Below are 26,915 nucleotides of genomic sequence, written 5' to 3' on the forward strand. Positions count from 1 at the left end.
TGGGGTGCTGGGCTGGCTCAGTTGATGAAGCATGGGACTCGACCTTGAGGTTGTGAGTTCAAGCCCAAGTTGGGTGTAGAGATTACTTAAAATCTCAAAAATAGAGAAGGGAGATTCCTCCCATGGCCTGTTTGAAGGCATACTCATTATAAATGGGGTACCCCACTTATAATGAGGAAACCACAGGCAGTCCTGGATTTAAACTTAAGTTCTAATAATGCTCAGGGTGCATCTGTTCTGTTCACCGCCTCCTTGTAAAGATCTCAGGAAAAGCAGGAGAATATTTGACACTCAACCCTAGCCTTTTTATAGATCACTTCTAGCTTGATGCTAACATACCCTTTCTCTGATTACAATAAACACAAAGAAATGAATAGGATTTGAATCCCATGACATGCGAAGAACTCACATGAAGAGCAGAAGCATGGGTTAACAACAACACATCCTTTCTCAGGGTTTTACCATCTTTGTTCTGAAGACAGCAGTACCAATAACAAAACCTCCTCATGTTCTTTAGAACTTCAATGACTGACGGAGTGCTTTAGGATAATTCTCTGGGCTTGTACTTAGAGGTGGACAGGAGAGACTGTTACTACTATTGCCAGTTGGACAGTGAATAAAGGAGGTCCAGGGAGTTATCTGCCAACACACATGGTGGTGAGGCACTGAACCGGAGCTGGTCTGAACTCCGGTTCATGAGCAGTGATCACAGCTGCACACATGTATAGAGCACCTAGAGCCGGATGCTGAGCTGTGCCCTTCACACACACTCTTCCACTTCATCCCCTCCCCTAGCCTTGCAATACTATGAACTTGGCACTTTCTTGCATTTGAAGAAAAAGACCTAGAGTCGAGTCAGTAAGCAGTACAGTTGGGACACAGAGGGGCCAACTCCAAAAGTCAGGCCCTTAGTTATTATGAAATAACTTTCTCCATCCAACATTCAGGCAAGGGGGACAGGCACTACCTTGAGTGCTTGAAAATTATAAGGCAAAATGATCTCAAAAAGAACTTTTTAGACGAGAAAATGTCTAACCAACAATAAGAAACAGCCTATTCTGTTTCTCAATCCCTCCCCTCCACTAGTAAAAAGAAAAGGTCTACTCTGTTGTGTGTGTGTGTGTGTCGCTACGAAGCAGAAGAGACAAGCCAGCAAGAGGCAGGTAGGGGGGGATGCCTCATAGGTTTGTCTAGGATGAGACTAATAGCACCGGCAATAAAGAACACAGATAATAATTTAATAATAATTTAGATGCATTGCCTTTTCCTTGAGTGTTTACCAGGTGGCAGACACTGTGCTAAACACTTTATGTGTATCAGCTCATTTAATTCCTCTAACCGCACATAAGGCAGACATAAATGTCCGCATTTGGCAGCTGAGAAAACTGAGGGTCAGAGAGGTTGAGAATCCTGTTCAAAGTTGCACGGCTGCCTTAAACTGAACACAGATGTGTCTGACTCCACAGCAGAGGCTCATAAGCATTAGGGGACAGACGTCTAGAGTCCAGTTATGAAGATGGTGGTACTGGACTTATCCACCACATCTTAGGGTAGATAAAATAAAACTAGCAGACCCAAAACTTCTAAATAAAAAGAGCCATGGGGTTCTATAGCTTCACTGATTCAGACCAGTGGTTTTCAAACTTCACCTTGCTTCAGAATCACTGGGAGGGCTTGCTAAAACACACATTGCTGCGGGGCACCTGTGTAGCTCAGTTGTTTAAACGTCTTGATTTTGGCTCAGGTCATGAGCTCACGGTTCGTGGGGTCGAGCCCCATGTCTGTCTGTCTGTCTGTCTGTCTGTCTCTCAAAATAAATATTAAAAAAAACCCCAAAACAACAACAACAAAAACCCAACATGTTGCTGCCTTCCTCCCAACCCCGTCACGGCGAGTTATGATTATGTAGTTTGGTGTGTGGCCTGGGAAGTTACATTTCTAACAGGGGCCCAGGAATATCTACCTAATTTGTGGGACCCAGAGCAAAATGAATATTCAGAGATACTTATTCAAAAACTACCTCTAGGGGTGTCTTGTGGCTAAGTCGGTTGAGCGTCCAACTTCGGTTCAGGTCCTGATTTCATGGCTCCTGAGTTCAAGCCCTGAAATCTGTGCTGACAGCGACAGAGCCTGCTTCGGATCTTCTGTCTTCCTCTCTCTCTGTCCCTCCCCCACTAGCTCCCTCTCTCTCTCTCAAAAATAAATAAACATTAAAAAAACATTAACATTAAAAAAATGAACATTAAAAAAACCTACCTTTAAATAAGGTACTAAAAGATAAAACATTTCCTTTCTTTCACTGTCTCTCTCAACTAATCATAGTACTGTTTATTTGCTATTTTATGTTCTTAGTCCAGAAAGGGTAAAAGAGTAAATAATTAGCTTGAATTTACTATTCATTGGTGATTGCACAATGACAATTTTAAAGACCATTTAACTCATTTGTGAATTCACTGAAATTATACAATTCTTCTCGGTATCATGTCTACTGCTCTTACCAGGAGAGTGGAATTCCCACACAAAACTAATTGAAGTGTCTTTATCTGACTCCTTGACATGCACACATGCTGTCAACTCTCCTATTTTTGACTTCCTGAGGAGTAAGGAAGTATGGAGAGGATCAGGAACCATGGGTGGCTCTATCTGTCCCTTTCCTTCTGAGGGTCAGGATCTACATACATAGTGTTCCAAGGGGTGTGCTTCTTAGAATTGTTTTTTTCTGCGTTCAAAGAGAGTTCGGGTTCAAATGGAAATTGTGACCAATCTGTGCTCTCAGTGCCCCCCCCCCCACTCCTCCCCCAGTTGATACAGTTGTAGATATAACATGCTTACCATATACTGGCTGTGAATCTCACCGAACTCCTATGCTCTGAGTCTCCTGGAATTCTGCGCTCGTGGGGTACTATGAATGCCATCTGTGAATGTACCAACACAACTTGCATGTCTCTCCACTGCTTGTACTCATGCTTTAATGTCCTATTATCTTGGCTTTACTTACTTTATGGACCTTACATACTAAATGAACTTTACTTACAAAAATAAATTAGGAATTTTAAGACAGTGAGAGCACTAAGGGCTCAGGTCCAAGTGGTAATGATGCTGCTGGTCTGGGGACCACATTCTAAGAACCCCTGACTCAGATAATTTCTATAGTTTTCCCTGTCACTTTGATGGTATATACTCAAGAACAGGCAAAATTTGGCTTCTTATCCCAACAAAGTCTTTCATGACTTTTTCAAAAGAATCGGATTACTTCCCAAACAAATGCCTCTTACAAAGTAACATTTCAATGAACTAAAGGGCAAGAAAATAGGAAACATCCAAATTGAAAAAATGTTTATTTTGAGAGAGAGAGCATGTATGCATGTGTGTGCATGAGAGTGGGGGGGGGGGGGGGAGAGAGAGAGAGAGAGAGAGAGAGAGAGAGAGAGAGAAAAAATCCCAAGCAGGTTCCACGCTGTCAGCGCAGAGCCTGACACGGGGCTCTATCCGTGAACCGTGAGATGATGACCTGAGCTGAAACTAAGAGTCAGATGCTTAACTGAGCCCCAGGCACCCCCCAAAATTGAATTTGTTGATAAATATATAAGGTTTTCCAAAAGTGAAGCCCTGATGAAAACTTTGAATCCTATTTTACTGAATCAAAAGTTTGGGGAAAATACTCTAAGACACTCGAGTGGACTCAGGGTGCCTGAAGCATTTCCTATTTCTAGAATTTCATGTTGGCGTATTAGCTCCTGTCCTGGGCTTATTCCACCAAAGTGTATAGGATTTCAACACACATTAGAGAGGCCATTTCCAGAGTCAGAATTCCTCTTATTTCTCATTAATTTTGACTTACATTTTTAGGTTAGTATAATTAATTCAAGCTATTTCAGTCTTCTTAGCAAGGAAGAATTTCCCTTTTCCTCACGCCACATTTAGTTTTTCTTCGCTGGTATGATCCAAGGATAAAATTTCCAAATTCCAAAGTGAATTCCCTCAATTCTGAAGCCTATCCCTTCACTTTGACAGAACACTATTTTCACTCCCAGCAAATGTTTACATTTATTTCAGATGTGCGTAGGTAGGGTTTGTTTGCAAATGAGCTCACCGGTGAAGCTGGCTCTGTGAAGGTGCAAAGAACTTTCCCCAATCCTCACAACTACTGTGTGGATGCCTGGGTACATCACACTTCTTTCTGACACTGTCATTTGTCCAGCTAAGGATGGGAGAGATCTATTTAGGGCTTTTCACTTGTCTTAAGTGTATAGGTGTGAACCCTTAGGAAACTTACCCTTGACCAAGTTGTTTTCTCTTCTCTGACAAAATTATTTTCCTACTTCTGCATCTGCGTTTTGGTTTTTGTCTGATTTTGTTAACACACTGCTTTAGTCTATTTTCCTACACTGCTTCTTTAAACTGTTAGGACCTCAGAATGAAGAAAAGACATGGTTTCTCTGTCTGAAATCGTGAATAAGGATTATGACTTGCATTATCGTGGGACTTTTACTATTCTTGAGTGGTTAGGAGTTGACCTGAACTTGGAGGGCACAAGCAGCTTTGCCTCTAAGTTTGTGTGGCCTTGGGTGATGTATGTCATCTCTAAGCTTCAGTTTTGTTAAAAAAAAAAAAAAAACAACAACACCATCACTTACCTTAGAAATTATGTTCTCAAACAGTGGATACATATTAAAATGCAGATTCCAGGCCTCACCCTTGGAGTCTGATTAAGTCAGTATGCCAGAGACATTTACTGTTCACTAAGGCAAGTGCTGTTTGCCGTTTGGCAAAGTCAATGGGGTGGGGGCAGAAGTCACATGCGTCGCTACTTTGCCAAAGCATTTTGGAGCTGGTGCATGGCCATCTCAGCTCCCTCGTCCCTTTGTCAGGTGATCCTCAAGTCACGTGTCCCAGTTGTATACCTACATGATGGAACCAATGCAGCCCTGAATCACTGCTTGGAACAGAGAGGAACTACAGAGTCCCTAGTACCATGATAGACTTCAAATAAAATATTTGGAGGGGGGCTTTCTTCTGCAGCATCAACTATCTTATGACAAGTATAGAATTTGACACCCAAAGTGGGGTGCTGCTCTCACAAAACCCTAAAGTATGCAGAATGGCTCAGTAGCCAGGTGGCAAGCAAGGGGGAAACTAATAATAATGGAGTTAGAAATGTGAGATTATGTTACTCCATGGCAAAAACACTTGTCAAACTGTCACCCATGATAACTTGGTAGGGAGATCACATGCCCTTAGTTGGCAGCTCTGGGGGGACTGATTTAGAAAACAGAATATCAATAAGTGTTTACTGATCACTGGTGGCTGCAACCAGCAAACTGCTATAAAAGACACAGAAAGAAAAAAAAAGAGATAAAGCCTCTAGAATGAATTGGCAGAAATGAACGGCAAGAGAGCCCAGAAATGTGATGCCTTGAAAGATTGGAAAACCCACTGCAACCAGACCACAGACTGTGAGAAAGAGGATATAAAAAGGCTGTGAATAACCAAGTTCCAGAAACACAGATGATCCAAATGACTCAGGGCAAAGATCAAATTTAGTGTGGAGCCATTCAGCTGGAAGTAACCAACAAAGAAATAAGGCGTTTTTGAGAACCATGTCTCAAACAAGATGTGTGGATGGGGTTCTTGGCATAGAGGACCGACTGCAAACAAATATATTAGAATTCTACTCAAACTTTGAAGAAGTTATTCTTGTCGAAAAGTCAAGAGACTTAAAATGACCCTTAGCCCTCAAACTTCCTTGATTAGAAAGTTCTCAAGGAGGGCATATACCACAATATCCATTTTAGATGCTGCAAAGGAAAGTTAAGCGAGATTAAGAACTTCCCAGGGGCTAGATCCAGGTGCTTCAGAGAAGAGCAGACAAGAGACTTCCTCTCTCTTCCCAGAGAACAACATTAGGGACTAGTCAAGAAACTCCTGCACATGAGTGTAGGGGGCCACCATACCCATTCCCAAGCAGATTTCAGGGCTGTAACCAACCAATGATTGTGGTGTGTCTCCCTTTTTTCCCTTTTGCAAATGGAAGTGCCAGTTGCAGTTAACGTGTCCCTGTTCCATCATTCTATACTGGGGACATCTGTCAGGGGAGTGGCAGATAACTTGCCTTTTTAACTCACAGTTCTCCAAAGAGGAGCCATATCGGAACCAGGTAGTGACTATTGGCCATCACCCAGAAATCCTAGACTTAGAGCTCAATACATCTACTGGATGGGACTTTGGGTTGTCTTTCTTAGGGAGGGATTGAACATGTTAACTGTGTAGGAGAAGGGGGCAAAGGATGGAAAGCGCCATAGATGTTTATTGTCCATTCTATGTTCTTGCGTATCCTTGCATTTCCCAGCACCTTTCAGGAGGGCAGATCTCTGTACAAGCAATGGAGTATCAGGCCAAGAATGGTAGAGTGGTGTGAATTCTCCATGCTCCCTTATTAAGATAATGGAACCGGAAAATTATCAGCTGATTGGATGCTGGGTCACTACTTGAGAATAAGTACTATGGAGAACCATCAAACCTGCAACCAACTTTATATCAGAGGGAAATAAACACTGGTTTTGTCAAGTTATTGAGATTTTGGGGTCAACCTAGCCTATCCAAATCAATATGGCAGATTTGGGATAGGGTCCAGGAATCTGCATTTTTAACGAGCATCCCAGATAATTCTAACATAGACGGCAGAGAGACTTGATTTTAACAAACACTTCCTTTGATGATTGCCATTAGCTAAATTGTCTATCAAGACCTTAGAAGAGAGGATAAAATTAAAATTTATTTTAATACTGGCTTGCAATGAGTACATGCATTCTTAGAATATTCATTATATTTTTTGCTTTCATGCATGATGATTGTAGTTTAAGTGGAAACATGACCTGCTGTTTAGGCTACTAGTGTAAACAACAGCCCTGTCATGAGGGTCATACAATGACAATACCAGTGTCTGGGGACATACCCTCAATGCACCCCCAGCAGTCTGTGTTTCCCAGGCCCCATTGCCTCAGCTGTCTTCCATACTGGAGGGCACAAAGAGCTCAGACCTATCCACTTCCTTCCAGCCTAATTCACTCCCTGAAGGAAGTCAGTTTTGTTTCTGAGCAGAAACAATCACTCATGCTTTATCCCCTAATACTGGCTCTTGCCAATTTGTAACCCATGTATACTCTGAAATGGGGGAGAATAGAGCATCTCCATGATCCCTTCCAGAGTTTGATCCAGCTGGCTCAGATGGATCTCCTTACTTCTGGGTCTACTCCATCTGTAGTTAAAGATCGTTCTTTGAGTGTCTCTTTAATCCTAGCAGCTGAAAACTTAGTTTTGATTACCTGTACTACTATATACTCTCTGGGAAATGTTGGATGAGCCCCTTCCTCCCTCCTGTTTATTCTCTGTGCATGGTGCACAGTAAGTGATCAGCTAACTTACTTACTAGCATCATACTGTATTGTTCTCAATCTAATGTTGAATTTTAGCCTTTTCATGCCGTGCCTAAAGTACTGAAGCTGCTCAATTTGAAGTCACTGCCAAAGCTTCTGCCTCTCAAGGATATGAGGGAAAGCTTTCCCAAATACTTTATACTGCTCCATAACCAAGGGTTCATTTACAAGGAATTGCACAAATCTTTATTTTTTAAAAATTAAGCACGGATACTGGGTTTGGTAGTAGTTGCAAGTGACTAAGTTAGATGAGCCTTCTTAGAATGTGGCGGGGGTGGGGGGGGGAACACTAAACCTTATAAAGTACATTCTTCCCATCAAAATTATTGACAAATTAGCTTGAAAAATGGCCAGCTTACTCTGGGTTCTGGAGATGCAGGGCAGGTGAAATGGCTCTATCTTGAGTTTGCATAGAGGCTGTGCATTTCTCTCTTGAGCATGCATTTGGGGAGTGCCTACCTTAGAGGCATTTTAGTGAAGGAGAGGGCCTTCAATGTTATTTAGCCTACCCACCCACAAGATGAAATCTATTTTGTCAACAGGGCGTCTACTCTTTTGTGAGTATGCCTCACTGTAACTTCTACCCATCACTTGAGTCTTGCACCTGCCTCAGCTCTAGCATCTCACTCAGGAAATTATAACCTGTCCTTAGCAAATGTTAAGGGCAGCCCCAACAAACCATTCCCTTGAGGGGTGCTGCAGTCCCTACATGGGCCCTTTTCTTTTTTCTCACTTATTCATCTTTGAGAGAGAGAGAGAGAGAGAGAGAGAGAGAGAGAGCTGGGGAGGGGCAGAGAGAGAGGGAGACACAGAATATGCAGCAGGTTCCAGGCTCTGAGCTGTCAGCACAGAGCTCAAACCCACAAACTGTGAGATCACTACCTGAGCTGAAGTTGGATGGTCAACTGACTGAACCACCCAGGCACCCCCCTGGGCCCTTTTCAAACCTGCATCCTGATCATTCAAACAGTCCAGCAGCCAGCACAGAATTTCATAATAGCTCATCTCCTTTACTTGCTTTCTTTGGTCAGTGTAAAAAGGATTTGTGCCTTAAAGAAACATTGCTTAAAATTGCTCCTCTCCCATTGCCTACTGCAGCTGCTTTGGAACCTTGTTCTTCCTAAATACATACATACATACATACATACATACATACATACACACACAAAAGAGAGCAAAACAGACAGACAAAAAGAACTCTTCTTGGGGGTGCTCAAGTAAGTAAATCAACAAATAAGCAAAGCAAAAGTTTATTTAAAATAGTATCTAAAATAAAAATAGAATTTATGACGTGTTCCTATTTATGTAAAAGTATAAGAATTACTAAAAAAAAGTCCCATAACTAAGAAAAAACAAAACCACTCATTCCTCAACCCTGTCCTGAGTGTATCTTTTCACCTTTTTTGCTTACTTTCCTCCCAGTGCTGAATATCAAAGCCCTGCAAATTAGAAAGGGAAACTCTTTGGAGTTTATCAAAGGTGTGGAGAAAAACTGAGCTGGCAGAATGAGAACGATTCTGAGTAGGCAGGGAAAGAGTGGGAACAGACCCTACTTTTTGTCCATCATATGGGTGACAGCACTTAAAGACAGCACCATAACCATACTGAGGTGACCACAGCCATGGGAGTTTGTGGCAAACATTGGATTCTGTTTCTCAGGGGGAATACTTTGAAGCAGTGTTCATTTGTACACTCATTCATCCACCCAAATATATTTGAGTGCCTTTTAAGTGCAAGGCACTGCCTTTGTAACTTAATGGTAATGTCAACGATTACACGGTAGTTCCTCAGATGGTTAATGACACCTGTATCTCTACTGTAAAGATGAGCAGTGTAGTCCCACCAGGTGTTAAGAACGGTCTCCTATGTTGCAATCTTCAAATATGTGTCTATCTACTTATCTATCAGTCATCCATCCTTCGTGACTGGAGATCCCCAAACAGGAGGCAATCCAAGAGAAGAAACTTAAGAAACTTTTAAGTTTTTAAGAAATGGAAGTTGGGCCATGGTAGAAGGTCCTGTAACTTCAGTACAAAATAATTAAAAGTGCTATATTAACTCTGTTAAAGTTCTATAAAACAATATGCATAACCAGAGCTAATCTCTCTGAACCTGCGCCAAATGTCCAATTTGCTGGATAGTTACTCTGTTGAGGATCCATATCTTACATATCTTTTATTTCATTCCTAATCAGTACCTAGCACAATGTGAAACACAAAGGAGGTATTTACTTCTCTGTAACTTCAGAGCTAGAGGTGGCTTTGGAGACCAACATAGGCTAACCCCTGAATTTCTGTAGATGAGGACTCAGAAACCTAACTGGACCATCAGAAAAGCTTCCTAATTGATTGTTAAGCCTGGAGCTTCTTCAAACTCTACAGAGCTACTGTAATTGTCTTTACTTGGTCAGTGGCTGCCTTATCTGTCAAGTTTCATCTGGGTGGCCTGACTTGACTCAACTCCCATGCGACCTCCAAACAAAATTAGGTCCCCTTCTAAAGCTTAATCAAAGCACTTCTTCATGTTCTTACATAGCATTTTCCATTATTTAGAATTAAACTTCAATTTTTGTGAATAATTTTATACCACCTACCTCTTAACCGAGCCTGTAAGTGTCATGAGAGGAAGAACTAGTCCTTAATTCATCACCATATCCCCAGAGCCTAACACACTCCTGGCACATTGAAGCTCAGTGAATATTTGTCCAAGAAATAAACGGTTGGAAGCCATGAACCAGAGCTTTCTTTTCAAGACAAAAACTTAAGGGCTGCCTGGGTGGCTCAATCTATCAAGCGTCTGACTCTTGGTTTGGGCTCAGGCTATGATCCTGAGGTTTGTGGGTTGCAGCCCTGCATCAGGCTCCTTGCTGACAGTGCAGAGCCTGCTTCAGATTCTCTCTCTCTGCCTGGGTTTTCTCCCCCGCTCTCTCTCTCCCAAAACATAAATAAATAAACTAAAAAAAAAGACAAAAATCTGAGTATGTCAGTCTTCCACCTAAATACCCTTTTTTAGCTCCTCATTTTTTTTAACTGTAGGAAAAAAGAATGTCTGAGAATACCTGCATAGGGCCATCACAACTGGCTCCTCCAAGCTGCTCAGGTACTTTCAGACCACCATGTTTTCGCCTGTGCTGCATCCTCGGTGGAATGCCTTGCCCGACACTGCGGACGAAGGAGGTTAGCATCTACTCTACCTTCTGGGTCAAGTTCAGGTTCCACAAGTGAGGGCCGGCTGGTTGGCTGTCTATTCCTACGGCACGTTGTATTTGCAGGAGAGCAGAAGGGTGGGCAAGCAAGAGGCATACTCTCTTTCCCCAACCTGTCCCTGGATTCTCTCTATTGCCCCTAACACTGCTGTGAATAATGGAGGGGCAGAGGGCAGCCTGCGGTTCTTTCACCATCTGTTGCTCTTCTCAGCTTTTTCCTTCTTCCAGATCTCTGTCTCCTGCTATTTTCCTGGACCATCTTCTGGTCACCCTCTTTCTCAGGGTCCTCTTCCCCAAATTTCACTTCTGTTAGATGAGATGATTTAATTCCTCCTTTTTTGTTTCTTCTTTGGGAATAGGACCCCTAAGAAAGGGGGCTGGGGCTCACATATCACACTTAAAGAGTCCTAGCAAGGCATTTTCCAGAATAAGAAGCTCTTTCTTGAAGTAGATTCTTCTACTCCCTGAGCATGCAAGCAGAAGATGATCACGTTTCTGGCTTCAAATTTTAACTTTCCCTTACTCTTACAGACATTTTAGAATCTAAGCAAAATGACTATCTTTTATACAGCCACTTTAATTCTCAGCAGTATATTTTCAGGAGTGGCCCCCCATTTACCTGTGGGGGCCACTTTTGAAATTGACTCTATGAAGCTCTATGAAGAAAGGTATCATCAGGGAAGGAGGTGTTCTTAGAAATGGCTCCGCAGGGTTTAAACTCCACTTCCTCATTCTTTGTTCAGACCAATGGTCTTAAAGTATGTGCTAGAGATGATCATGTTACAATGCCCAGACTCAATAAGGAAAAAACCAGGCCCCTGATTAAGACCAAACTGCTGCACCTGATGACTCTCCAGCTTCACCTCCCTTTTGTGGCCCCTCCATTGTTAGGGAGGCCAGGAGCTCAGATAATCAACTTTTGTCCTTAGATAATAGGGTTGCACATTTCCCCAGCTACTTCTAGGCAAAAGTGAAACGCATGACTGGAAATTTTGGAGATTTGTTTCCTTCTGACCACCACCACCCACCCTGCCGCGGAAATTTGACTATGGCCTCTTTTCATGATCTCTACCCTTACCTTTGTCACGTTCAAAGGAGATAAAGTAGAATCAAGAGAGAGAGAGAGAACAGGCACAGAGAATAAGTACAGATATTTATAATATGGATCAATTATATTAACCAAAAAAATCCCCCCTCCCAAGTTTTAATTAACTCGTTGCATTTAGATCTAGTGCTTTTTTACTGAAATAAAACCATTAACAAAATATGACATAACAGTAAAACTCTTCAACACATGGAAGGTATTAAAAATAACAGCACTGGATACAACCTCACATTTACAACACTGTGCATATTTTAAAGATGTTTTTAATAACAAATAAAAGACTGAATCTCACATTACTTGTGAGAAGAAAGCAGGAAGGGTAGTTTTAATCCATTTTATAAATATGCAAACAATTTCAGGGTCCAAGGTCATGTGATGAATTAATAAGAAAATCCTCTCTGTGGCAATTAGTATTATGAAAAAAATGGTCAACAGATTCTAGAGGATTTTTTAAACTAGTCTATTTTAAAACGCAATTCAGAAAACTCAATAATAAAATCAGGGGACAAAGAGAAAAAGGACATTTCTTTTTCCCTTGAGGGAAATTAAATTTGACTGTGGTTGTCAGAATCTGAATAGGCAAAATCTGAAATTAGCCAATAGTAAGAACTCTTAGTACCAATTTGAATTTGTAAGACTTAAACTGTGAAGCATGTATTTCGAACTTTTAGATTAACGTACCACTTTTTAAACATACATTTTATTTTATTTATTTTGTCTTATTTTTTTTTTTTTTTTGGAGACAGCAAGGGGACGAGCTGGGAAGGGGCAGAGGAAGAGTGAGAGAGAATCGATGTGGGGCTTAATCTCAGAACCCTGAGGTCACAACCTGAGACAAAATCAAGAGTCAGATGCTTAACCAACTAAGCCACACAGGCACCCCAATTAATGTACCAGTTTTAATCTGCATAAATCCATTGGCATTTATGCTGCACTTAAACACTTTCACAAACATCACTATATGTAATATCACTTTTTTTGTGGCTGACAAATCAGCTTTCATGAAGAGAGGTTTCTGGACAGGCAAAAAAATAAAGCATAACATCAAAGGGCCCAGATCACAATAGACTTATTACCCAATTAAGGGCAGGGGAACAATGTATAGGAGACAGATATAGCTACGGAGACAATGCATCTCAAATGAATGGTATTATAGTCATCCATGAATTAGCTAGCTGATAAAAATCATGCTCATCTTGTTACAGGTAGCTAATACTGGGTATGACCCAGTGATCTATGAGAAACCAGTTCCTAAAAGAAAGTGAATAATGTAATTATGTCCGTATCTCTCTCTCTCTCTCTCTCTCACACACACACATTCTACCCAATGCTCAAACAAAGTAAGTTTTTCCATTTCTCCTGTCAACTTGAACTCTACCTAAAATTCATACATGTTCAAAGCCTCAGGTATTAAGACATCATCCTGACTAAAGTTAAGCTCTGTCTATATACAAAAATCATGACAGCTGAAATCTACTGTGGGTCTCTGCTAATGGATCCCCAGTTTAAACAGAGGGCAACTGGAGATAGGGCATGTTCAGCAGGGGCCCTCGGCTCTGGAATCCCCTGCCTATCTTAGTTGATCAAAGCTCCACTTGCAAACCTTCCAGGCTTAGAGCCAAACTTTTATTTTTAGATTAATTGAGAGGCAATCTGAAGCTGGAATTTTAATACTGTGATTTTTTTTCTTCAAAGAATTGTTTGAGAGTTAGTACTAGGTATTTTTAATAATTTAAATTAATCTATGTTATCAACTTCAACTAATTATTTGTTTAATGAATTCCTTCAATTTTTAAAATATGCCCACTGCAACATGCTCCTGGGAATGAGTACCAAAAATGAATACATTAATTAGAGAAAAACATTCAGGGAGTCAAATAAAAGACAGTAACAGAGGGAGGGAGCCAAGATGGCAAAACAGCATGGAAGTTTTTTGTGTGTCTTGCGTCCATGAAATACAGCCAGACCAACACTAAACCATCCTGCACACCTAGAAAACTGATCTGAGGATTAACACAACAATCTGCACAACCTGAACCACAGAATTCAGCAGGTACATGGCATGGAGAGGAGAATTTGAGGAGCGAGAAACCACTGAGGGCAGGCAAGTGTTTTTTCGGGTGGAGAGAGGACAGAGACGGTGGGGAGAATATGGGAAAAGCACCCCTCCCCAAAAGCAACTGGAGAGAAAGTGGAAAATTGGAAAAAGCCGCAGGGACTGAACTAAAAATGGAGAAAGGAGAAGGAGAAAGGAGAAATGAGAGGGTTTAAATTCCATTAAGACTATAAACAAGGGGAATGCAAAGGCTGCAACTCCACAGCTCCATACCTGGTGGTGCTCTGGTGGGAAGGGAGAATCCCCAGGAGCAGAGTAGGGTCTGGGAGGTTCTCAGACCACACAGGAGAAGCGGTTCCACTGCTGAAAGGACATTTGGTAGAGGCTGTGAGGCAACCTGGGCCCAGCAGACCCCAGAGATGGCCACATTCGCTGGTGCTGGAAAAAGGTCATTAAGGGTGAAGCCTCGTGCCAGATGGGTGTTGTGATTTTTCCATAATCCCTGAAACACTGCTGCTACACTGTCTCATGAACTTTTTCTGGGGCAGGCTTGCACCTGGCCGCAGTCTCTGACATCGGCAGCAGCACAGTCTCGCAAACTTTCCTGGGTGAGGCCAGCATTCGGCCATGGCTCAGTGAGACCCTCCCACAGAGGGGCAGAACAGGTCAAAGCCGCAGTCCCTCAGAAGTAAGGGGCCAGGGAAAACAGCTGCATCTGAGACAAAACGTGGGAGAAAAGTACTACCTGGGTCTTGGTCACGGACAGTGTAAAAGCGGGGAGTGGACGAAAGCTGAAGACAAAGGACGGGTGCGTGATTGCTGATCAGGGAGAACAGAGTTCTGATACTAGAGACTGGGTAGCTGGGTGATGCCATTTTCACCACTCCTGCGCACGCGCATACGCACCTACAAGCGCCACAACAATCCACCCCAGTAGGCTAGCGGCGCCATCTAGTGGAGAACAGAGCTGTTACACTGAGCCCCGCCATACTGGGCCAACCTCACTCTTCAAGAACACAAGTCTCACCGCTTGCTTAGTTTATGGACTGTAAAGCGCTTCATAGTCTGACTTCAAGGAGAAAACGAAGTCATTTCAGTCATGTTTCAGTCTTTTAGCAGGTCCATCTATTCCATTTCTTTCCTTTTTCTTTTTTTCTCTTTTTCATTTCCTTTCTTTTCTTGAATAGAGAAAGAGAAAAAATCATTTTTATTTTCAATTTTTATTAATAATATTTTTCTTTAAATTTTTTTACTATATATTTTTACTATATTTTTTACTTTTGTGTAAAATTTTCAAATTCTATTTTACTTCCATCATTTTATTTTAGTCTACTTCATTGTATTATTTTCTTCAAATTTTCAAATGATTTCCTTTTTTTCCCCTTTTTCTCTTTTGTTTCTTTTTCTTGAATACAGAAAAGGAAAAATTTTATTTTTATATTTAATTTTTATTAAAAATATTTTTTCTTTAATTTTTTCTACTATAGTTTTACTTTTGTGTAAATTTTTAAAATTCTAGTTTACTTCCATCATTTCATTTTAGTCTAATTCAGTGTATTCATTTTTTCAAATTTTCAAATGATTTCCTCTTTTTGTTCTTTCCCCTTTTTTCTCTAATCTATCCAGCCACTTTCAACACCCAGGTCAAAACACACCTAGGGTCTAACATCATTTATTCGATATGTGTGTGTGTGTGTGTGTGTGTGTTTAATTTTTTAATTTTAACATTTTTTTAATTTTAATTTTTTTTAATTTTCATTTTATCTATCTCAATAGTTCCTTTCTTCCTTCAAATGATGAAATGCAGGGATTTACCCCAAAAGAAAGAGCAGGAAGAAACGACAGCCAGGGACTTAACCAACACAGATACACGCAAGATATCTGAACCAGATTTTAGAATCACGATAATAAAAATACTAGCTGCAGTCAAAAATAGATTAGAATGTGTTCTGCGGAGATAAAAGAAGTAAAAACTAGTCAGGATGAAATAATAAATGCTATAACTGAACTGCAATCACGAATGGATGCTGTGGCGCAAGGATGGATGAGGCAGAAGAGAGAATCGGCAATATAGAGGACAAACTTATGGAGAACAATGAAGCAGAAAAAAAGAGGGAGATGAAGGCAAAAGAGCACAATGTAAGAATTAGAGAAATCAGTGACTCATTAAAAAGGAACAACATCAGAATCATAGGGGTCTCAGAAGAGGAAGAGAGAAAGAGGGGTAGAAGTGTTATGTCAGCAAATCATGGTGGAAAACGTTCCTAACCTGGGGAAAGACACAGACATCAAAATCCAGGAAGCACAGAGGTCTCCATGAGATTCAACAAAACCTGACCATCAACAAGGCATATCATAGTCAAATTCACAAAATACTCAGGCAAGGAGAGAATCATGAAAGCAGCCAGGGGAAAAAGTCCTTAACCTACAAGGGAAGACAGATCAGGTTTGCAGCAGAACTATCCACAGAAACTTGGCAGGCCAGAAAGGAGTGGCAGGGTATATTCAATGTGCTGAATCAGAAAAATATGCAGCCAAGAATTCTTTATCCAGCAAGGCTGTCATTCAAAATAGAAAGAGAGATAAAAAAGTTTCCCAGGCAAACAAAAATTAAGGGAAATTGTGACCACTAAACCAGCCCTGCAAGAAATTTTAAGGGGGAGACTCTGAGGGGAGAAAAGATAGATAGATAGATAGATAGATAGATAGATAAATAAATAAATACTGAAAGCAACAAAGATTAGAAAGGACCAGAGAACACCACCAGAAACTCCAACTCTACAAGACACATAATGGCAATAAATTCATATCTTTCAGTACTCACTCTAAACACCAATGGACTCAATGCTCCAATCAAAAGACATAGGGTAACAGAATGGATAAGAAAACAAGATCCATCTATATGCTGTTTACAAGAGACCCACTTTAGACCTAAAGACCCCTACAGATTGAAAGTAAGGGGATGGAGAACCACCTATCATGCTAATGGTCAAAAGAAAAAAAGAAAGAAAGAAAGAAAGAAAGCTGGAGAATCTGTACTTATGTCAGACAATCTAGACTTTAAAATAAAGACTATATTGGGGCGCCTGAGTGGCTCAGTCGGTTAAGCGTCCGACTTCAGCTCAGGTCACGATTTCGCGGTCCGTGAGTTCAAGCCCCGCTTTGGGCTCTGTGCTGACAGCTCAGAGCCTGGAGCCTGTTTCGGATTCTGTGTCTCCCTCTCTCTCTGACCCTCCCCCGTTCATGCTCTGTCTCTCTCTGTCTCAAAAATAAACATCAAAAAAAAATTAAAAAAATAAAATAAAATAAAATAAAATAAAATAAAGACTATATCAAGAGATGAAGAAGGGCATTATATCATAATTAAGGGGACTATCCACCAAGACAACCTAACAATTGTAAACATTTATGCACCAAATGTGAGAGCACCCACATATTTAATTCAATTAATCACAAACATGAAGAAACTCATTGATAGTAATACCATAATAGGAAGAGACTTCAACACCCCACTCACAGAAATGGAAAGATCATCTAATCAAGAAGCAACAAAGAAACAATGGCTTTGGATGACACACTGGACCAGATGGACTTAACAGATACATTCAGAACATTTCATCCTAAAGCAGCAGAATATACATTCTTCTCCAATGCACATGAAACGTTCTCCAGAATAGACCATATACTAGGACACAAATCAGCCCTCAGCAATACAAAAAGATCGAGACCATACCGTGGATATTTTCAGACCACAAAGCTAAGAAACTTGCAATCAACCACATGAAAAAAAAATTTGGAAAGGTAACAAATACTTGGAGACTGAAGAACATCCTACTAAAGGATGAATGGGCTAACCAAGAAGTTAAAGAGCCAATGAAATGGATGCCAGTGAAAATGATAACACCACAACCCAAATCCTCTGGACGCAGCAAAGGCAGTCATAAGAGGAAAAAATCCAGCACCCAGGCCTTCCTAAAGAAGGAAGAAAGATCTCAGATACACAACATATCCTTATGCCTTAAAGAGCTGGAAAAAGAACAGTGAAGAAAACCCAAAAGTGGAAGAAGACAGGAAATAATAAAGATTAGAGCAAAAATTAATGCTATCGAAACCAAAACAAACAAACAAACAAACAAACAAACAAAAACCCAGTAGAACAGATCAATGAAAGCAGAAGCTGGTTCTTTGAAAGAATTAACAAAATTGATAAACCACTAGCCAGTTTGATCAAAAAGAAAAAGGAAAGGACCCAAATAAATAAAATCAAGAATAAAAGAGGAGAGATCACAGCCAACACAGCAGAAAGAAAAAAAAAAAATAGTAAGAGAATATTATGAGCAATTATATGCCAATAAAATGGGCAATCTGGAAGAAATGGACAAATTCCTAGAAACATATATACTACCAAAGCTGAAACAGAAGAAACAGAAAATTTGAACAGACCCATAACCAGCAAGGAAATCGAATCAGTAGTCAAAAATCTCCCCCAAAAACAAGAGTTCAGGGCCAGATAACTTTCCAGGGGGATTCTACCAAACATTTAAGGAAGAGTTAACACCATTCTCTTGAAGCTGTTCCAAAAAATAAAAATGGAAGGAAAACTTCCAAACTCTTTCTATGAAGCCAGAATTACCTCGATTCCAAAATCAGATAGAGACCCCACGAAAAAGAAGAACTCTAGACCAATTCCCTGATGAACATGGATGCAAAAATCCTCAACAAGACATTAGCCAACTGGATCCAACAATACATTAAAAAATTATTCACCAGGACCAAGTGGGATTTATACCTGGGATGCAGGGCTGGTTCAATATCTCCAAAACAATTAGCATGATTCAACACATCAATAAAAGAAAGGACAAGAACCATATGATCCTCTCAAAAGATGCAGAGAAAGCATTTGACAAAATACAGCATCCTTTCTTGATAAAAACCCTCAAGAAAGTAGGGATAAAAGGATCATACCTGGATATCATAAAAGCCATATATAAATGACCCAACGCTAATATCATCCTCAATGGGGAAAAAATGAGAGCTTTCTCCCTAAGGTCAGGAACAAGACAGGGATGTCCACTCACCCATAGTTATTCGACATAGTATTGGAAGTCTTGGCCTCTGCAATCAGACAAGACAAAGAAATAAAAGGCATCCAAATCAGCCAGGAGGAGGTCAAACTTTCACTCTTCACAGATGACATGATACCCTCTATGGAACACCCTAAAAATTCCACCAAAAAACTGCTAGAACTGATTCACGAATTCAGCAAAGATGCAGTATATAAAATCAATGCACAGAAATCAGTTGCATTCCTATACACCAACAATGAAGTAGCAGAAAGAGAAATCAAGGAATTGATCCTATTTACAGTTGCACCAAAACCATAAAATACCTAAGGAATAAATCTAACCAAAGAGATGAAAAATCTATACATTGAAAACTATAGAAAGCTTATGAAAGAAATTGAAGAACACACCAAAAAGTGGAAAATGATTCCATGCTCCTAGATAGGAAGAACACATTTTGTTAAAACGTCAATACTACCGAAAGCAATCTACATATTCAATGCAATCCCTATCAAAATAACACCAGCTTTCTTCACAGAGCTAGAAAAAATAACCCTACAACTTGTATGGAACCAGAAAAGACCCCGAATAGCCAAAGCAATCTTGAAAAAGAAAACCAAAGCAGGAGGCATCACAATCCTGGACTTCAAGCTATACTACAAAGCTGTAATCATCAAGACAGTATGGTACTGGCACAAGAACAGACACTCAGATCAATGGAACAGAATAGAGAACCCAGAAATGGACCCACAAATGTATGGCCCACTAATCTTTGACAAAGCAGGAAAGAATATCCAATGGAATCAAGACGGTCTCTTCAGCAAGTGGTGCTGGGAAAACTGGACAGTGACATGCAGAAGAATGAATCTGGACCACTTTCTTACACCATGCAGAAAAATAAACTCAAAATGGATGAAAGACCTAAATGTAAGAGAGGAAGCCATCAAAATCCTCAAGGAGAAAGCAGGCAAAAACCTCTTTGACCTTGGCCACAGCAACTTCTTACTCAACACGCCTCCGGAGGCAAGGGAAACAAAAGCAAAACTGAACGACTGGGACCTCATCAAAATAAAAACCTTCTTCACAGCAAAGGAAACATTCAGCAAAACTAAAAGGCAACCGACAGGATGGGAGAAGATATTTGCAAATGACATATCAGATGAAGGATTAGAATCTATAAAGAACTTATCAAACTCAACACCCCAAAATACAAAGAATCCAGTGAAGAAATGGGCAAAAGACATGAATAGACACTTCTCCAAAGAAGACATCTAGATGGCTAAATGACACATGAAAAATGCTCAACATCACTCATCATCAGGGAAATACAAATCAAAATCACAATGAGATACCCCTCACACCTGTCAGAATGGCTAACATTAACAACTCAGGCAACAACAGATGTTGGCAAGGATGCAGATGTTGGCAAGGAAAGAGGATTTCTTCTGCATTGTTGGTGGCAATGCAAGCTGGGGCAGCCACTCTGGAAAAGAGTATGGAGGTTCCTCAAAAAACTAAAAATAGAACTACCCTACAAGCCAGCAATTGCACTACTAGGCATTTATGCAAGGGATACAGGTGTGCTGTTTCGAAGGGACACATGCACCCCAATGTTTACAGCAGCACTATCAACAATAGCCAAAGTATGGGAAGAGCCCAAATGTCCACTGATGGATGAATGGATAAAGAAGATGTGGTATATATACACAATGGAGTATGACTCGGCAATCCAAAAGAATGAAATCTTGCCATTTGCAACTACGTGGATGGAACTGGAGGGTATTACGCTAAGTGAAATTAGTCAGAGAAAGACAAATATCATATGACTTCACTCATAGGAGGACTTTAAGAGACAAAACAGATGAACATAAGGGATGGAAACAAAAATAATAGAAAAGCAGGGAGGGGGACAAAACAAAAGAGACTCATAAATATGGAGAACAAACAGAGGGTTACTGGACGGGGGGTGGGAAGGGTTATGGGCTAAAGGGGTAAGGGGCATTAAGGAATGTACTCCTGAAATCATTGTTGCACTATATGCTAACTAATTTGGATGGAAATTAAAAAAAATATAAAATTAAACAAAAGACAGTAACATATGTAAATCAGCACCTAACGTTCATATATATGCATACAGTGCCTTTTTTGCTATCTAAAATGCACCTCCATACCCTCTAATACCTGCCTGTGGGAAGGTGGTCCACTTACAACATTTTGGTGAGAAGAGAAAAGAAAATGATGGGACTGTGGGAATCTACTCCTGTTCTGCTCAGAGCCCTGTGCTGTTGGATCTGCCATACTCTGAAATGCCTATAGCTCACCTCTGAGACCTTTTTTAGTTTCATGCCATGAAGGAGACACACATTAATTATAGGTTGGAATGGGAATGGAATGCTGTGGCGGCACAATGCATTTTAGTAGAAATGATCTGAGCTCATGCACTGTTGAGAGTTTACCCTCATGCATGCTGCTACTGTTGAGTCTTTTTCTCTATGTTGTGCTTTTCTTTGTTTTCTTTACTCTTGCTCTTGCATTTAAATGACATCACTATGAGACCTTAAAACCACAATGAGTGAACATGATGACACCACATTGTATGAAAAGGAAGGTGTTTAATGAAGATACTTTAAAATATGTATCTTACATGGTAGAGTTTTTTTTAAATTTATTTTGAGAGTGTGCATGCACAAGTAGGGGAGGGACAGAGTGGGGGGGGGAGACAGGGAGGGAGGGAGATAGAGAGACCCAAGCAGGCTCCACACTACCAATGCAGAGCCAGATGTGAGGCTCAAACTCAGGAACTCTGAGATCATGACTTGAGCCAAAGTTGGGCACTTAACCAACCAAGCTACCCGGGTGCTCTTGTATCTTATACGGTAGAATCTTAATTGCAATCCAATTTGATGAAGCTAGTATCACACTTCTTTGTCCATGACTAGACCAGTCAGGTGACTTATCTTGGAAGATAACTTGCTTTGGACAAGAGATAACTCTTTCTCTCTTTGACTTACATCTTTTACTTTCTAATGTTCTATTCAATTTTGGGTACAGTTACCTGTGGTTTCACATTCGTTGTCCAATATCTCCAAAACCAAATAGGTTCACTTTAAATATTATATAATTTTTAATTTGATCTCAAAATTTTTTCTCAGCACAGTAGCAATATTGCATCTTTTTATAGTATTTAATATGGCTTTTACAATTTCTATTAGTGATGTGCTACTGAGAACTTAAAGGTTCTAATCCATTACAGAATATGTAGTCAACGCTTATATAAGCAGAGCTTCCTTGTCAACCAAACATCATATATTTTTTTCTAATATAAGATTGGTCAATTTTGTACTCCACTGATGTCTGCCATTACAATAATGAAGCCGGCTACATTTTCTTTGTAACAAGATGACTAATTTGGTTGCTGGCTTTCTGTTTCAATTCCATCTTCTATTTAAATTAGTTGAAAATATAGATTCTGTGTTTGTCTTCTGCATGTGCAGGGTCAGATGTAAAAGTCATTTATTCATTCTATTTGGCTCCAACATTAATATCTAAGAGGAATTTTTGTCTTGTCATGTTTTTCTCCCACTTTTACAGGCTCATTATTCAAATAAGATGATAAAGTATGATTACTCCATATAAGGCTGCTCAATTCAAAGAGAAATTGTGGATATTTCTCAAAACTAATTTGAATGTGGGTCATATAGATGGAAAAAAGCTAAGAAAGCTAGAGAGAAAAATGTCATCCTTTGTGTGGGAGCCTTTCTCTTGAGACCAGACTCTATGTTTTGAACATAGAATTTTTTCCTTTCAGTTCACTCTGTGATAGATGGGGCTAGTGGAGGACTCCGAAATGCCTATGCAAATGACCTTTTGATTATATGGATTTGTATAGAGTTTTCTCAACTTTGGTCTTGTTACCCCCATTAGTTGATGGCTCTTTGAAGACAGAAGCCATATCTCATACATCTTGTACATTTACCAAGAGTTCTTCACCAAATAGATGAACAACAAATGGTCTCTGGTAATAAAGCATTAAGAGATGTTTGGAAAAGAGAGAGACGGAAAATGAGCTTAGAGTTCCTAAGGACATTTCTATAAGTAGGTAGTTATATGCTGTGCACTTTATTTTTTTTTTTGGAAGGTCCTTTCTGAGCCCAAATGGCTATCTACTTGAGTAGGGGAGGCATACCCTTACATGGCTTAACACACACCTTTGGAGTCACAAAAAGAGTAAGTCATGGCTGGCCAAGGAGATTCATCACACATACAATGAGTTATGTTGAGTTGGTGATACTCCCTTATTGGTAGAGAGAAGGGAACTCAGACTATTCCTCGGTTCAGTGAAAAAGAGGAACATGATGGCCATCTCTGGGTTTTCTAGTCAAGATAGTCTTTTCTGATTGGTAGTGTAATCTCCCAGATTCACCCCTCATTCTTCTGTCACAGCCTAAATTATCTAAGAGGCTTCTGTACCTACCCAGCCTTAAGCCGGAATTAGTCCCTGTTTCATCCCTGCACACTTAGCACATTATTCTGGCTTTTATTTTATATTTGTCACTGTCTTGCCTCTCTACCTTTTTAACTACCTACCTGCCTAACTACCTACACATTCCAGTTTCCTTAAAGCAGTTGCTCTTTGGGGCCAGGGACAACCTGTTTTTTTTCTTACCCCAAATGCCCAATATGGATAGGCTCTGCTTATAGGACATGCTTCATAAATGATGATAAAGGAAACTGAGCAGTTGGTTAATTGACAAAAGGTCACCCAAGATAATTGCAGTGATTAAGGAACTATTGGTATTTAAGAGGAATAGAATCTTCAATCGGTGCAGACTGACTCGGATCTATAGCAATGGAGTCAAGTGTATGGGATTTCATAGACTAAGTGTCAATGGCATAAGCTCATTCTTGAATTTTTGCCAGTTCAAGAGGATATTAATGGCAACCTGAGTCAACCAGTGCTCTAAATGTCACTCTACCTTGTGCTCTGTCAACACAGAGGGGACAACCTGGCATGGTCAGTTATACTGAATCAACCTTGAGGAAACAACAAGAAAAGGCAGATATTTAAAAAGGGCTATGTTCCCCAATGCATGCCTGGGTGACTTGGCCAAATTACTTAACCTCTGTAAGCCTGATTTCTTCCTCCCATGTAGAATGGAGATAATGGTATGCACTATATAGGCTGGAATTGAGATTATTTAGGCAAAATGTTTAACATGGTGTGATATAACTATTTATGAGAAATATATATTTGGTCACTTAAATGACCAAATATATTTGGTTTTCATCCATAGTTTCTGAAAATGCTTCAGAGCCCCCAAAATAAAATGGGTGCCTTGTTATTGATGAAAGTGACTTTTGGACCTCACCCAAGGGCAGGGGCTGGTTTCGAGGTGGACCAACTATGATTAAAGAGTTGGAACTTTCAGTTTCCAACCTTCAACCTCTGGCCAGGGGAGAGGGGCTGAAGGTTGGATCAGTGAATTGCCAATGACTTGGTCAATTAGGACTATGTAACAAAGTCCCTAAAAAACCCAAGAGGATAGCTTCTTTGTCCTTTTTTCAGAGAGCTTTCATACTTGAGGAACCAGAATGTTTCCATGTGTCACCAAGTGAGGCTCCAAGCTCCACAAGGACAGAAATTTCTTTGGGACCTTGCTGTATGTATCTCCTATGTATCTCTTCATCCAGCTGATAATTCATATTGTTTATTATATACTTTAATAAACTGGTAAATTTAGGTGTTTCCCTGAGTTCTGCAAGCCCCTGTAGCAAATTAACTGAATGTAAGGTTGTTGAAACCGCTAATCTGTATCTGGTCAGTCAGATGCACTGGTTAAAGCCCAGGGCTTGTGACTGGCATATCAAGTGGGGAGTGGGGAGGCAGTCTTATAGGACTGTGTCCTTAACCTCTGGAATCTGATGCTATCTCTGGGTAGTGTCAGAAATGACCTGAATTCTGAATACCTGGCTGATATCTGAGAGTTGCAGGTGTTGTGTGTGTGTGGGACCCCCTTCTACTATGTTGGAAATGGGTCCAGGAACCCTAAGTGACAGGGTATGCTTAAAGAACATTAGCATAATTATAAAGATGATTGTATGCACTATTTCTCCTTATTTGCTATTTCATTTCCATTCCTTACTGCACGTGAAAGAACAGTATGCTGGCGGAAAATATGCCCTAAGTTTCTCTTAACTGTCTAAACCGTAAAAAATGATTTTGACACATCGTGAAGAATGGCTGCATTGAAAACTGAGGTCATGTGACTTTTTGAACTTTCCAAAGAGGACATGTTTACTGATCTACACCAGCTAGAGCATTTGGCGTAACTGTCCTAAATCATGAATCCTTCAATTAACTGACGGATGAGTCAATAAAGGTGGGATAAATGCCTTTGGACACATTTCACAGTGTCCCCAGACTTTCATATCCCTCCCCACTCCCTAACCTATCCCCTAAATATTAGGAATCTGGGCAACAGCATAAATCAAAAACTCAAAGTTACTCTTGAGGATGCCTTCCAATCATTTTTACAAGTGATTACTTTTGAGTGTAGACAGAGCAGCCACCTCTGTTTACAATGAAGAAACTGAAGCCCAAAAGGTTAAGGAACGCAACCATGGCAACCACACTAATCAATGGTCAAATTGGTGCAAAGATAATTTCACTTGCTGCAGAGATGGGTGAGATAGCAATTTCCCTCAGAGAGGCACAGGCCTGACTGTGGTCACTTAGCTGGGATGATTCCCACATCATGCTGATAGGCACATGGAAAATAATAAGAACAGCTCACATTTATTGAATACTGAAGTCCCCAACACAGTGCCCAGTACTTAGAACGTAGCATCTCTAATCCTTATAACAAAGGCCTGGGGTAGGTACTATTATTATTCCCACTTTCCAGATGAGGAAATAGACAAGGTACTTAACAGTTTTTCCGAGGTCACCCAACTTATAAATGGTAGGAAGTAAAATTTAAATTCAGGTTTTCCCAACTCCTATGTGCGTATTCTTAACCAATACGGACCCTGCCTCTCTTAGTCATTTAATATCAACCATCGTGGTTTCATGACTATGTTTTCTACTGACTGACGGAGCTTTGTGGAGAAATGTGGAGAGGGGTGGGGTGGGATGGGGGAGATAGGAGAGGAGGTGGGATGAAGAAGAAATGGCTCATCCGGTCAGTTACCTCACCTCCTCCATATTTACTTATTCCTACTACGGGCCAGGTGCCGTACTAGATACCGGCTGTAGCTGTGGAGATTACCAACCTTCTGGCTGTCATGAGGCTAAGTGCCTCAAGAATCCTGCACCACTTCACACAGGACACTGAATGTGTGTGACCACTTGAGAAGATGTGGGTACCATGCTGTAACATCACTTACAGCTTCGTCTGGATAAGCTGACCTGAGAGCAGGACTCCCTCACAGCTGTCAAGACCTAAGAGAATGTTCATGAAGATACGTCACCGTTTCTCTGTAAGCCCATTCTGAGGCCCATGTTTTGACTTACGGTATGTATTCTGTACTGTCTATGCCCCTCGGTGTGGAGTGGATCATATTGCAGCTCTGAAGTTATGTGTAACCATAGTGAAGCAGCAGGCATAACGCTGCCATTGGCTGGTAACTATTTCTAATAACAGACTGGCAGCATCCCTGCAGGGTTCTTAATGCATGGCAGGGCATAGCTAGCCAGCAGCCTTCCTTGTTTTCTGTGAGCAAGGGTGGAGGTGGCCCTGAGGTAGGGCCTTGGGAGGCCTCTCTTCCTTACAGTTCTAATACACTGTCCTGGGAATCCGTCCCACCCTCTTCCTGTCCATGCCAGAGACTGTCAGTCATTCAGAGCTTCAGGACAGGGGAGAATGGGAACAACTGCAGATTCCCCAGATGTGTTCAGTGATTGTGACTCACTGCATCATCTGGCCCCAGAGAACAATTTTCCAAATATTTCTCCTCAACATCTCTTTCCATCAAACTAAAATGACAGATAGAAAAAAAAGAAAAAAGCTCTGAGTAAAGGATAAAAAGTTTCATAATGGGATTTGAGAGC

This window comes from Panthera tigris, chromosome A1 (assembly GCF_018350195.1).
Source record: "Panthera tigris isolate Pti1 chromosome A1, P.tigris_Pti1_mat1.1, whole genome shotgun sequence".
NCBI lineage: Eukaryota > Metazoa > Chordata > Mammalia > Carnivora > Felidae > Panthera > Panthera tigris.